General features: G+C 39.4%; 1 protein-coding gene across 1 annotated transcript in view; it reads left to right on the top strand.

Moving 5' to 3' along the window:
- Nucleotides 1-12,168, top strand: part of PARVA (parvin alpha) — a 60,445-nt gene that overhangs the window by 16,445 nt on the left and 31,832 nt on the right. The gene's annotated exons all lie outside the window — the stretch shown is intronic.

Genomic DNA, 12,168 nt, shown 5'->3' on the forward strand with positions numbered 1-12,168 from the left:
CTTCTCTTCTCTAGGTTAAACGTTCCCAGCTCTCTCAGCCTTTCCTCATGAGAGTTGCTTCAGGCTGTTAATTATCTCTGTGGCCCTTCACTGGACCCCATATATCTCTTGTACAGGAGCACCCAGAACTGTGCACAGTACTGCAGGTGTGTGAAAGTACATATGCAAAGCTCTCCCTGGTGTCCCCACTGCTTTTCCACCATGCACAGCATCCATGCAGCTCTTCAGGTGTAGCTTGGCCTGGAGTATGGACATGAGGTTTTAAGAAAATTTGAGTATGTTGCCATATGAGATTCATATAAAGTTCACCAAATGTTTCTTGGTGAGATTTAGCCTGAGTAAGCTTAATGTTAATTGGAAGGGGCAATTAACCACTTTCTCAAATAGAGACTAGTCCTGGATCAGGAGGAAAGAATTTATATTTTTTCTTCTCTCTTTTCCCCCTTCTTCTTTCTTTTTTCTTCAGTTAGATGGAAACATGACTGATGATGTTTTCAAAGCCAACTAGAGCATTTGCTTTCTCAATATAACATTCTGTTGCCAAGTCTACTGTTTGGCTCTGAAAATCCCACCCTGAACGTGCCCACCTAGAGTACTCATCCTAACTAATGGCTACAGAATCAGCTGTATTAATTTACATACATGGACCCTAGTGCAGTATCTGTTCCCTTTACACCGAAAAGGTAAGTATTTCCTCTGAGTGTGTCATTGGAGAAGACCATCTAAAGGCTCCAGAGAAACCTTACAGTTTCAGGTCTTGAAAGAAAAGCTGAATTACACTATTTGGTATAATTATCTGACTCTTTTCTAATGTTTATAATCTAAATAGGAATGTTAGATTTCAATTTCTTTTTTTAATTTAATATTTCACTTATTAAGCATTTTTTATAAATGGCAACTCTCTCTTATATCTGCTATTTAACATGAAAAAAGGCTAACGAAGGCCTGATCTGCTTAGCACTTACTGGCCGTAGATATACAGATGTAGACCAGTATGGAACAGCTATGATGGCTTTTCATAATGCTCTGCCAGTGTCCAACAATTTGTCATTGGCAACTCTTTCTATGTACGTTTACAAAACCTGTCTCCCAGTATTTTCTTGAGTGAGTTTTCCCATTTGGCCTCTGACCATGTGATGGTTTTGGTACCTTTTGGCACAGGTTCCTGCATTAGGTTTGGATATTTAATTATTGTGTGCCTCAGTTTCCAGGTATGTGAAATGGAGCAGTGACAGGGACTCAATTTGAGAGACCATTTGAGCTTTCTAGACGAAAAATGTTAAGGGTTATTAAACATGAATGTGGTGAAAGGCTTAGCAGACAGGTGTGGCTTAAAGAAATGGTTTAAAATCCAGTAATTTAGTTCTAGGTTTAATTGAAAGTTGTAATCCCAGCAATTGCTGACAATGTCTTCTAGGATTTAAATCAAACACACTGAAGCGCGTAATTTAAGGCTTTACAGAACAGTGTTAGTGCATATACACTTATCACTCAGCACGTGTTAGTATTATTCCTGTGGAATGCTCTTAATTAAAATCCAGTAGTTGCATACAGTGCATTTGATGCTTACTATCACGAGTGCTCAGTATGCAGAAAAGTAAATTTAAAATAGCAATCGTTTTTCTCAGATGTACAATGTAATTGGCAGACACTTTTGAAAATGATGTAACCATTACTGTACAGGGAGGTTCGACAGGAGATTCCTTGTTGATCAAATGATTTCTGTTTTCCTTTTCCAAATCCTAATACTAACTTTAGTATGAGGAAAGGGGGCTTTAAATTGATACATGAGAAAACAGGCTGCTTTTGCAGCAGAAGAGCCACCAGGGCATGTCTAGTTTACACATTGTACTCTGGCATCTCATACTGAAAGCTCCATGTATTTTGAAGGAGTTACACCCAGAAAATCTCTTGATAAGGTGGAGATTCCCCCCCCTCCTTTTTTTTTTTTTCTCAAGGGGAGGCACACACACTGAAATAAGTGTTTTGTGATATAACACTGCGTCTTTCTAAAACTGTATGTTGGGATTGGTTCTCTTGGCTGGTGTAGTTGATGCTCAGTAAATAGGGTTAATTGTTTCAGTGTGAGCAACCGACATTTTAAATATGAATTCTAACTTTTTGACCACATTAATCACAAAGCTGCCTGACCTATCTTACTTACTGTAACACTGCTTCTTCTTTTTAATTGATGAGTCATGAGCACATATTAAATAGTTTCTTTAAAAAATAAAAAAAAAGCCCTGCTTGCATTTTAAACAGTTTTTGTAAGCTAAGAATTTAGCATACGTATGCAGTGGGCTTATGATATAATAGCTTCAATGAAAATCGGATCAAAATTAGAGTAGACTTTGAAAAAGGGTTGTAGGCACATGTTTCTGGGAGTGGCTGGAAGAACTTACTGTAGGGGAAGGTTCAGTCATGTGTGCGCTGTACCTAGAGACCAGACAGGGTGATGTTTCTTGTTAAAGCAAGATGCAGAATTTAAAGCAAGGAACCAGTGAATATGAAAATTAATTTCTGTGTTTACCCTAAAAGAAAGCATCCAACTATGCTCTAACTAATTTTCTTTGCTTTGCCTTCCAAAAATATTTTTAGAAATTAAATAAAAAGCATTAAAGGGTTTCAACAAACCAGTTGGTTGGTTTGGGTTTTTTTTAATGCAGCTAAAACTTTTCTTAGAGAAACCCCCCACTTCTTGAGGACCAAAACCCTGCCCTCTGTTACAGCCAGCACTGATGGTGCTGCAGAGCTCTTTATCCGATTCTGTGCACAATAATCACAGAGTTAGAACTGAGAGAAGGCTGAACAAAGACCAATGACAAGATTTAATTCTGTCTGTTGTTCAGTTCAAAACCAAGTGTGTTTTGAAGTCCATAGCCTTTTAAATGTCTAAGAGTATTTAAGGCCTGGATGTTGGTGGAGCTGTTCTGCTTCACAGCATGGTATGTGCTGCCGCCTTGTATTTCAGAGCACTTCACAGGACTGCAGTGAATCCTGAAAGTGCCATCTGTGGGTTGCAATTCCCCCGTGGTGGGTGGGGAAACTGAGGCACGGAGCTATGATCTGGCTCATGGTGCACAGGGTACAGCCAGCTCCAGTGCTTTCTCTGCTCTTTGGACTTTCTGGATCACTCTTTTCTCCCTACCGACTTGCCCTCTTGCTGATTATTTTGTTCCTGTGTTGCTGTAGCAGAGACCAGCCACTTGTTAATTTATCTAACAGATAAGAAATTGTGGGTACAATTACCAAAGGCCTTCTTTGGTTGCATTCACACTTACCCCTCCCTGCTCCATTTTCTTCTAATTTGTGGTGACCCTTCTTTGACTTTTATTACCTTTTAAGAAGTGGCAAGACCAGGCTGTTAAGTTAAAGTGAATTATGAAATACTTAACCCTTTTGTCTCCCTTCTGAAACGCCAGCCCCACGCAGCCATTACACACAGAGGCTTCTCGCAGAAAATTTGAGAGGGTGTTTTTATGTAGAAAAATGTGACATGTAAGTGTTGTCTCCAGCCTGGATTGTGGCATGTGTAAGATACAAGAGGGATAGAACCAGAAAATTAATTTCCTTGCTCTCCAAATCCCTTGTGTTTCCAGGAGCTCTTAGTTTTGCCATTTTAAAAATGCATTTTGGAGAAAAAGTTACACTGCAAGGCTCCACACTTTATTCAAGGAGTTAAAAGTCTGGAGCTGTGCTTGATGAGCCAGATGGTCTTTAACAGTAACATTGTTCATATTGTTTAGATTATCCTGTTGCAAGTACAGTGCCTCGTTTACCTTTTATGGAAGAAAGTGTGGAAAATTGACCACAGATGTAAGTAACCAAGAATGATGGCTGAGGCAATTCTTACCAGGCCTCCCTCTCTAACACGCCTGATCCTGCAGATAAAAATAAATAGAGAAATGTGAGGCAGCATGAGAAATATCTAGTGTTACCTATTTAAGTGTTTAATTTGAGCTCTGTGAGCTACTAAAATCTTTATTTTCTTAGACTGAGATTTCTTCATATTGAACTGGTTTCAGTCTCTCAGAGTAGGCAGCCTGAATGTAGATTTTTATCCAGGTACTAAATAGCACATCGTTATATATTTTTTCCATCCTGTTGAAAAAAGGGGGGTGGTAGGAAGCCAACTACACTGACCTCAAACAGAGTTTGTGGTCCAAAAAATCTTCATTAGAAGATTGGTACTCATTTTGTGCTGTAATGAGAAAGCACAAACTCCCCATTAATATTGATTTGATTGGTATCAAAAGCAAAGGCTGTACCAAATTAATTAGGGGTAGCTCATTGTTACTCCTAATGATGGGCTGCTGAGTTTATGAAGCATCTTGTAAGACAGTTCCAGATGAAAATACACTTTTTTAGACAGGTATCTCTTTTGTGCAGTATCTGGAATTGGAAGGCTTGGTGCTTAAACAGAACAAAGAGAAAATGCTGCAAATGAAAGCAGTAAAGCCCTGTTTTATAAAGTCCTTTTTGTCTCCTATCACTTTTCTTTTTCTCCCTCTTTTCCTTCCTCTTATTAGGAGCTGCTGTCAAACTGCATTTACTTGTGGCAAGTGGTTCCCTTCTGAGCTCCTAAGCTGATACCGCTGCATTTGCATGCAGGTGCTGCTGTGGTGAAGCACAGCCTCTTGCCTGCCCTTTTCCCCTTGATCTGGCAAAGCAAAGAGAGCTGTAATTACAAACCAACAGGTTTACTGTGTGAGGGCCCAGAAACTGGAAATCTGTTCATCAACATGAGTTGGCTTGTTGATAATTTTTAACAAGGTGGTAGATGTCTTTGACTGTTAAAGGCAACATTTTTCCTTTCCTCCTGAGTGATCCAGTAAATAATTTTCTTTTGCCTGTGCAATGCTTTTAAACTTAATTCTGACAGCATTGGTTTCTAGAAACATAGGCTATCAGATTCTTGTTCTAATATGTTGTAAAGACTTTTTTTAAAGATTGTCAGGAGAAAGTATTCTACAGGAATCGCAGGAGACTGGGGATTATGCTGAGAACTATGCGTTCTAAGATAGAATGTGAAATCAGCAGTTAACATGGGAAACAGGCTTCTAAGGCAAAGTTCAGATAGTCAAGGTGACACTAAGTGGGACAAGAGAGAGTTAATAGTCCTTCTCCTATTTTTAATACCTGCACTGAAAGTGTGATAAATTGGGCTGGCAGCTTTGGGCACTGTTTTTCATCATTTACTTCTAGTTCTGCTCCCTGCAGGATCTGGAAAACAAGATCTATTGGACTTACCAGCTCTGGCCCTGTGCCTGCAGTTGTAGGGTGTAGAAGGGGGAAGCCAGGAAAGCACAGGTGGGGAGGAAGTGGCAGCGGCAGCACCAGCATGGAATAGCGAAGAGGCGGCAACAAGCAATGGCCTTGAAGGGGGTGGACAAAGTCACAGGAGTATTCAGGAGGTGACCACCTTGAATCAGGATGAAGTATGTGAGAGGAGAGTGATGCTCTGGCGAGTGAGTGAAGCTTAGACAAGGTGAAGGGCTGATGCTGAAATGGGCTAAGCTTGTTTCTGGGGGGCAGTAGCCCTTGATCGCTAATCCTGGTTCTGTTCTGAGATTGCATGCAAATTCTCTTTTTCTGTCTGTTCTCTTATCCCTAAAATAGTGATAATGACGGTCATTATCTGCATCAAAGTGGTGTCATGAGGCTTAAAGTGCCACTGTAATTCTCAAACAGCAGAGATGTGTTGACCTTTGCTTGTGCCCCCAGTCGGTAAGTGCTTACCTCAGTGACAAATTAAAGTTTTGCTTTCTTTTCCTGTTAACACTGCAGGGCAACCACAGCTATGGAGAAGGTTTTGAACACCATGCTGGCTACTACGATAGACTTCTTAGCAACAATTGGGCTGCACGAACAGCAAAGGGCAGGATTTGCCTGACTTGCCCTGTTGTACTAATGAAAATGGAAACATTTGAAGAAAACCAGAAGCTTTCAGATCCTTGATTGTATCTGGAGGCCTAAAAGAGAAACTAGGATTAACTTGGTCACAGATGTAACATTTTGCAGCAGAGTTCTAAAACTGATCGAGATCTGCAAGAGATCAGGTTTTATGCCTGAGTTGATCATTCAGCAAGGGAGCCTCACCTGCTTTTTAACTCGTTCAGACTAGAAATAAATACTAAGATCAATTAAAGTCTGATTGTTTCAGAAAATATATTTAAAGCAAGGATTTCCAAGGATGAACACAGATTTCCATCTAGATTGAGCTGCCAACATATTATTGATGAGACTCCAAAGATTGCCCATGAGGGTAAAGCAGAACGATTGATCACTGTTAGTACTCTATAGAGAAATAAGATGGAAACATTCTCAATTATCTGGACAGGACCAGCTGAAGAGAGCACACAGGAAAAACAACAGTGCCACACAATAGTCAAAACTCTGGTGTGTGAGATGCTCTGCTTCTGCTGTTGTGAAATATCCTGAAGAAGCATATGCTGAAGATACAGAACCCTGTAGAATTTAACTGTGGAGACAGATTTGTACACTTTTACTCAATGAAGGGATTATTTGTTGAATTTTACAGGAAGAAGAAAGAGTGCTTAATTAGTTGCACCTAACCAATACGGTAACTTGTAACTTCGTCCGTAAAGGGTAAAGTCAATTTACCTGTATCTAGATCTGTATTGTGCTTCTTATAGGCTTACATCACAAAGGAAACAAATGGTCTTTTTCAAGTCAGTGAGATGTTCCTTGTAATCTTTCAGGTGCTGCAGTACAAATCAAATAGACTATAGAAAATACAGGTTAGTGGACCCAAAAGTCCAGCTAATAATGTTCAAAGAAACTGAAAAGTAGCCTCTTCTGCTACCTCTCTTCAAAGCAGAACATGAATTCAAGTAGAGACCTGTAAGACATGCAGGGAAGTGTTAGGTCACCTAGATACTGACCATCACATTGCTCCCTGAATGGACCATGTGCTTTGAACCCTGGCATTACCTTTTCTGGGATTAAGATCCAGATTCCAAAGATGAAGAAATATGTACCAGGTGTACACAATGGGTTGTAGAGTCATCTTTTATCTCGCCGTTCCAGACTGTGCCCACATAATAGAAGTGCTGTAAACTCTTGGAAATAGGCTGTCCAGTTCACTGAAGCTGTCGTGCAATTATGTATCAGCCTACAGAGGTCCATAAATAATTCTGTTCGGTTTGGAGTTGCCTTAGCACTGGTTCTGATCAGCAGAATGGCAGCAAAACAGTAATGTGTATACTAATGATTTTATCTGAAAAAATAATTGGAAGTTAGGTTACTGAATGTGGAATCAGAAATAGTCTGATAGGAGAGATGATCTCCTTTTTTCCTGGGGCCTGTGTGATATTTTGACTTGCTGCTCTTCATCTGTTTATAAACGTAGGACTCCAGGAGTAAAGCCGTGCTGCAGAGGGATAGGGAGAGTGCTTTCTCGGTAGGATATAAGCCCTTGGCTCTAACAAGCATTACTTGATTTGTAGAACAGAGAAAGGTTTTCTGGTCAACGGCACTGCATAAATATTAGATACTTTTATTAAAGTGGTGTACCCTACTACTTGTTTCTGACAGATATGCTGGGAATTTCCTTTTTCACAAACAATGTGTGTCTTGGTAGAAGCCTGTTTCCATGACTAAAACTAGTCATGATGAGAGCATCGACCTAGTATGGTTCCAGGAATAACCTACGCATCAGCTGTACTCTGCCAAGAGTACAGAGGCTGGTTATTGAGATGAATGGTTTTGGTTAATATGCACCACAAAGTAGGAAAAAAGATTTTACATTTTAGTTCATAGATAATTATCAAGGAATTGTGTATGAAGAAAAATAATGTATGGTTGGGGAATAGAAACATAAGCCTTGAACTTCCTGTCCTGAAAATATAAATCACTGGAAGTTTTAAAACTAGTTGCATGACTCATATGCAGAGGTCATAGACCAAATTTGCTGATGGAGGCAGGATGAAACAAATTCGGCTGCATTTTTATGATATTTTTCCTGCTGCTCTTAGCTTTTATTTACCCAAAGTAATACAGTTTTCCAGAGGAGTGTAACAGCTCAAACATACGGAACTGCTATCCAGTTCGCTGCTTAGGTGCAAAACTGCATGGGAATAGTGGTGTGTCAATAAATAGCATACTGCATGTCAGGGAAAGTAGTCTCTCAGGGACCATATTGCCAGCTTGGCAGTATTCTAGAAAAGGAGATTGCAAGATGGAATTGGTATATTAGTGCAGTTTAGTGAATAGGGCCCAGACCTAGAGGAAGTCCGGCTCCAGTAATGTGAAGACTAAATGGGAGGCGGAGAGAAACAAGAAAGAGAGGCTTGTTAATGCATAGGTCTATAAATCAAGGGGTTTTTCGCTGTACTCTAGCACAAACTTTGGGCCAATTTTGGATATCCTTGTAAATGCGTATGCTGTAGTTTTTCACTTGAGAAACAGTATCACAATACTGAGTAAGCTATTTAGTAACCAATTGTGCTGTCTTTACTCTGAGTAGTATTTTTGTGTCACAAGAGAAGTCAGCAGGAGTTACCGTTTTGGTCTGATCTGCATGCTAGTTTTATGCTGCTGAGAGTCTGCTGACTGAGGTTGTTTCTGTATTTTCAGCAGCAGTGCTGAAGTTTAGATTTTGATCCAGCATAACTTAGAAAATGCAAGGAGAGAAATTCCTGCAGTCAGTTTAAAATGTCAGCACATAACAAGTCAAGAAGCCTGGGTCCAGGTGAAAGTTTTAGACCTGAGTGTGACTTTTAATGGCAGGGAGTAAGACTTGCTTGTTAGGAGAGAGACGCTGTACTATTGAGTGTTCCAAATTATTTAATACAACTGTACATGCACACAAAATCAAATATTTTGTTTATGGTATAAGGCATTTAAAAGTGTGTGTATTTGTGGGTATGAGAGCATGCTCTTTCTCCTGCGTGTAACACTTGGACTTTGCAAGGTGCACTGCATATCATCATAATGGACTGGGGGAGGTGTTATCTCTCAGGATCTTGTCAACATATTTGTAGCCACTTGTCTGCTATATTATAGGTGAACTAAGTCATGTCAATGGTATTTTATTTTTGCCAACAGCCTAATTTTTTGCATTTGCCACAAAGGTGTAGTTAGAATTGCCCATTTCGAATGACATTTGTCAGCATTCCCTTGTGTTATTTGGGAAGGCCACAGTTTGATAATTGAAATATATAACTGGTATATTGAAAATATAACTGGTATTTACCTCCTCCCTTTGCATTATACAGGCTGTTTGGAATTCTTTATTTCTGAATGGAAAAGGGAGGTTAAGTGTCACTCATACCCCCAAAGCCACCCCTGAAATCACAGATGCCAGCCTCATGTCATCCTTCTGAAAACTGGGGAAGGCACGAAAGCAGTTTGGAGACACCATTTTCTGCAGTGTTGTTATACACCTAATATTTCTTGGAAACTGAGCATTTTATGTGGCTTCCACTTTGTATTACTCTTGTTTCTGCTTATGTATAACATACAAGCTCTATCTTCTCATCTTTCATTTATGTGATTCCTGGCATTTTAAATTCAGGTAGATTAGATTTAGACTTTTTGTAATGAATCTGCATCATTTTGTGTTCTGCATACTCCTGAAATAGCCTGAGGGAACCTGATAGGCACAATTTGCATGTATCATTTAGAGATATAAGAAAGCATATGACTGGTTTCATCTTTCTGTTGTTAGTTCTTTCCTATAATTCTAATCACCATTTTATTGTAGCATTACACTACTGAGGAAAGCGTGATTTCTCAAAGCAGGATGCTTGCCATTTTTAGAAATGGTGGTACTTAAAACGGCTTGGAGGTCTGTTTTTACAGCAAATCTCCTGCTGATTCTAGTGGTAGCTCAGATCACAGTTTGCAAGGTAGAAAAATGTCTGATGTATTTCACCAACAGTAAGTTAAATCCATTTCTGGTGTTATTTCCTGAGTTTAGCAGAACATAATATAGGTAGGGTGCTTCTGTGCAGCAATGAGCTGCTGAAGAGCAGTTTGTGCAAAAGCAGAAATAGATGCTGATACTCCAATGCATTGCATATGGCAAAGGATAAGGACTGACGAGATTTGGCAATGTTTATTACTGTGGTGATGAGATGCTTGGAGTCTTCCACATGGCTCCCATATCTCTTTCACTTTTGCACAGAGCAGAGTTAAGGGGACAGAAGCATTAAGGACCTGGCCCTGTAATTTTCCAACTGAAATCAGTCAGTGTAAACACTAAGGCAAATTCTCTTCTGATACTAGTCACTGTGCTGTCAGCTCTAGTAAGTCTGTGCCCATTTGCAGTATCTGAGAATTAGGCTATTACTCCCCTCTCAACCTTTCTGCTGACTTAACACAATTTTTTAAACATAAAAGTCTTGTTTCAGGTCTGGGTTGTTGGCTTATATGTTTAAATTGGACGCATGTCAGTCCTCATGTAATCAACACTTTGAAGAAGATCCATGAATGAGGTTAGGTAAAAATGCATTTTTTTTTCCTGCTACTCTCTGGGTTTTCTCAGAACCTAGATAATTTTATCCCATTTTCATCAAACATGCAGGTAACTTTAGAATCCTGCATCTGTATTTTTTCTAGGGAAGCAAAATAAAATTACATATGACAGTAATTGACATTACATGCTTTAATTAAATTTCCTCCTCTGTGAACCAAAACCTTTTAACCAAGTATTGCAGTGCTATTTCTGTATTTATTTGTTACATGGGTTAATGTGCTATGTGGCAGATACGGTATTTATCCATTTTCACAAATTAAGCTATCAGTGTCATGTTGCCTTTGAATTGTTTCCTGTATTGATGGCCAGAATGGCTTGAAAAAGACTTTAGTCCTCTCTGGCTATAATTTTGTTTTCATAAAGCTGAAAATTATGGGGTTGAAAGTGAGCCTTTAGGAACAGTTGGGAAAATCTGGATCCAAAGCATCTTACCAATGCGCTGTTTTTTTTCCTGCAGTGATCTCTGCTAAGGGAAAGGGGAAGTGCACAGGCTTTTTGAATGACGGTTTTGTTGTTGTTGTTAGATTACAGGAATTAGAAATTAAGTCCCATTTGTATTTGTGTTTGTGGCAAGTGGAAATGGGTTACAGAGAGTACAAATAGAAATTCCTCTACTTGGTCCCCGAGCTATACCCTTCACACCTGCTGTTGTCAACTTCTTGCTATGTTACACCCTCTGAGAAAGCAGTTCTGCTTTAGTTAATTTGTAGCTTTCTTACTCTACTGTAACTACACCTATTAGAAATGTACCTGGACATGATCTTTTGGCTGTAGGTATAAAAACTTACCATAAAAAAAAACACCAACTTTCTTTTCTTTCAATACTTTTTTAATAAAATAGCTATTTTCTGCATGCAGAAGAGTGCCACTTTATAAATAGTTACTTATAAAATAGGTTGATTTGAAGATGTAGGTTCCTCTGGCTTCAGACTCTGGATTTTCTTAACCATCTTAAGTGCATCCTCCTTGATGTTTCAAGTGGAGCATGGTTTTCCTTTAGCTGTACTTACCTCCCAAACAGGATTGCTGTAATAACTATCTGGGACGTTTATGGTTCTATTCAGAAATTAAGAAAAGGAAAGCTTGGTACAGAATGGCCAGCTTAGTATCGTCCTGTTATTGAATGCTGTTATTCAGCAGTTTGGGGATCCAGTTTCTCAGTTCCAAAAAGCGGTGGGACTCCAGGAGTCAGAATGGGGAGCCCCATTAGTACTTGTGAGTACAGCATGAAATAGGACTGTTGGTGGGGGAAAACCGCTCTTAGGAGTAACCAAGTAGCTGCAGACCAATATGTATCTGAGATCCCTTAGAACTGGCGAAGAATGTGGTTTTAGGACAGTTATGAGAACTCTGTGTCTTTTTCTGCAAGGAATCACATCTGATACAAAACCTGGGGAAGGAATGTTGTGTAGCACAGCTGAATAACCCTAAACAATAAATACCCCTCGGTTCTCCATACTTGCCTTTTGGCACTGGTATTTTAAATGAAGTTCAATTGGAAACTAGAAAGGTAACCACTTTCCATGACTTAGAAATGAGCCAGGGTTGTGTCACTTTCCTCATCCTGCTCCAAGTTGAAATAGACACTTAAAACATTTTGTAGCTTCTGAAAAGTTGTAGTCTGTAGAAAACTTCATAGCTGTTTGATTTTTAGCTGAGTAAGTGAT

Source organism: Pezoporus occidentalis, unplaced genomic scaffold (assembly GCF_034315485.1).
Source record: "Pezoporus occidentalis ecotype Australia unplaced genomic scaffold, CSIRO_AGI_Poc_V1 ctg22, whole genome shotgun sequence".
Taxonomy (NCBI): domain Eukaryota; kingdom Metazoa; phylum Chordata; class Aves; order Psittaciformes; family Psittacidae; genus Pezoporus; species Pezoporus occidentalis.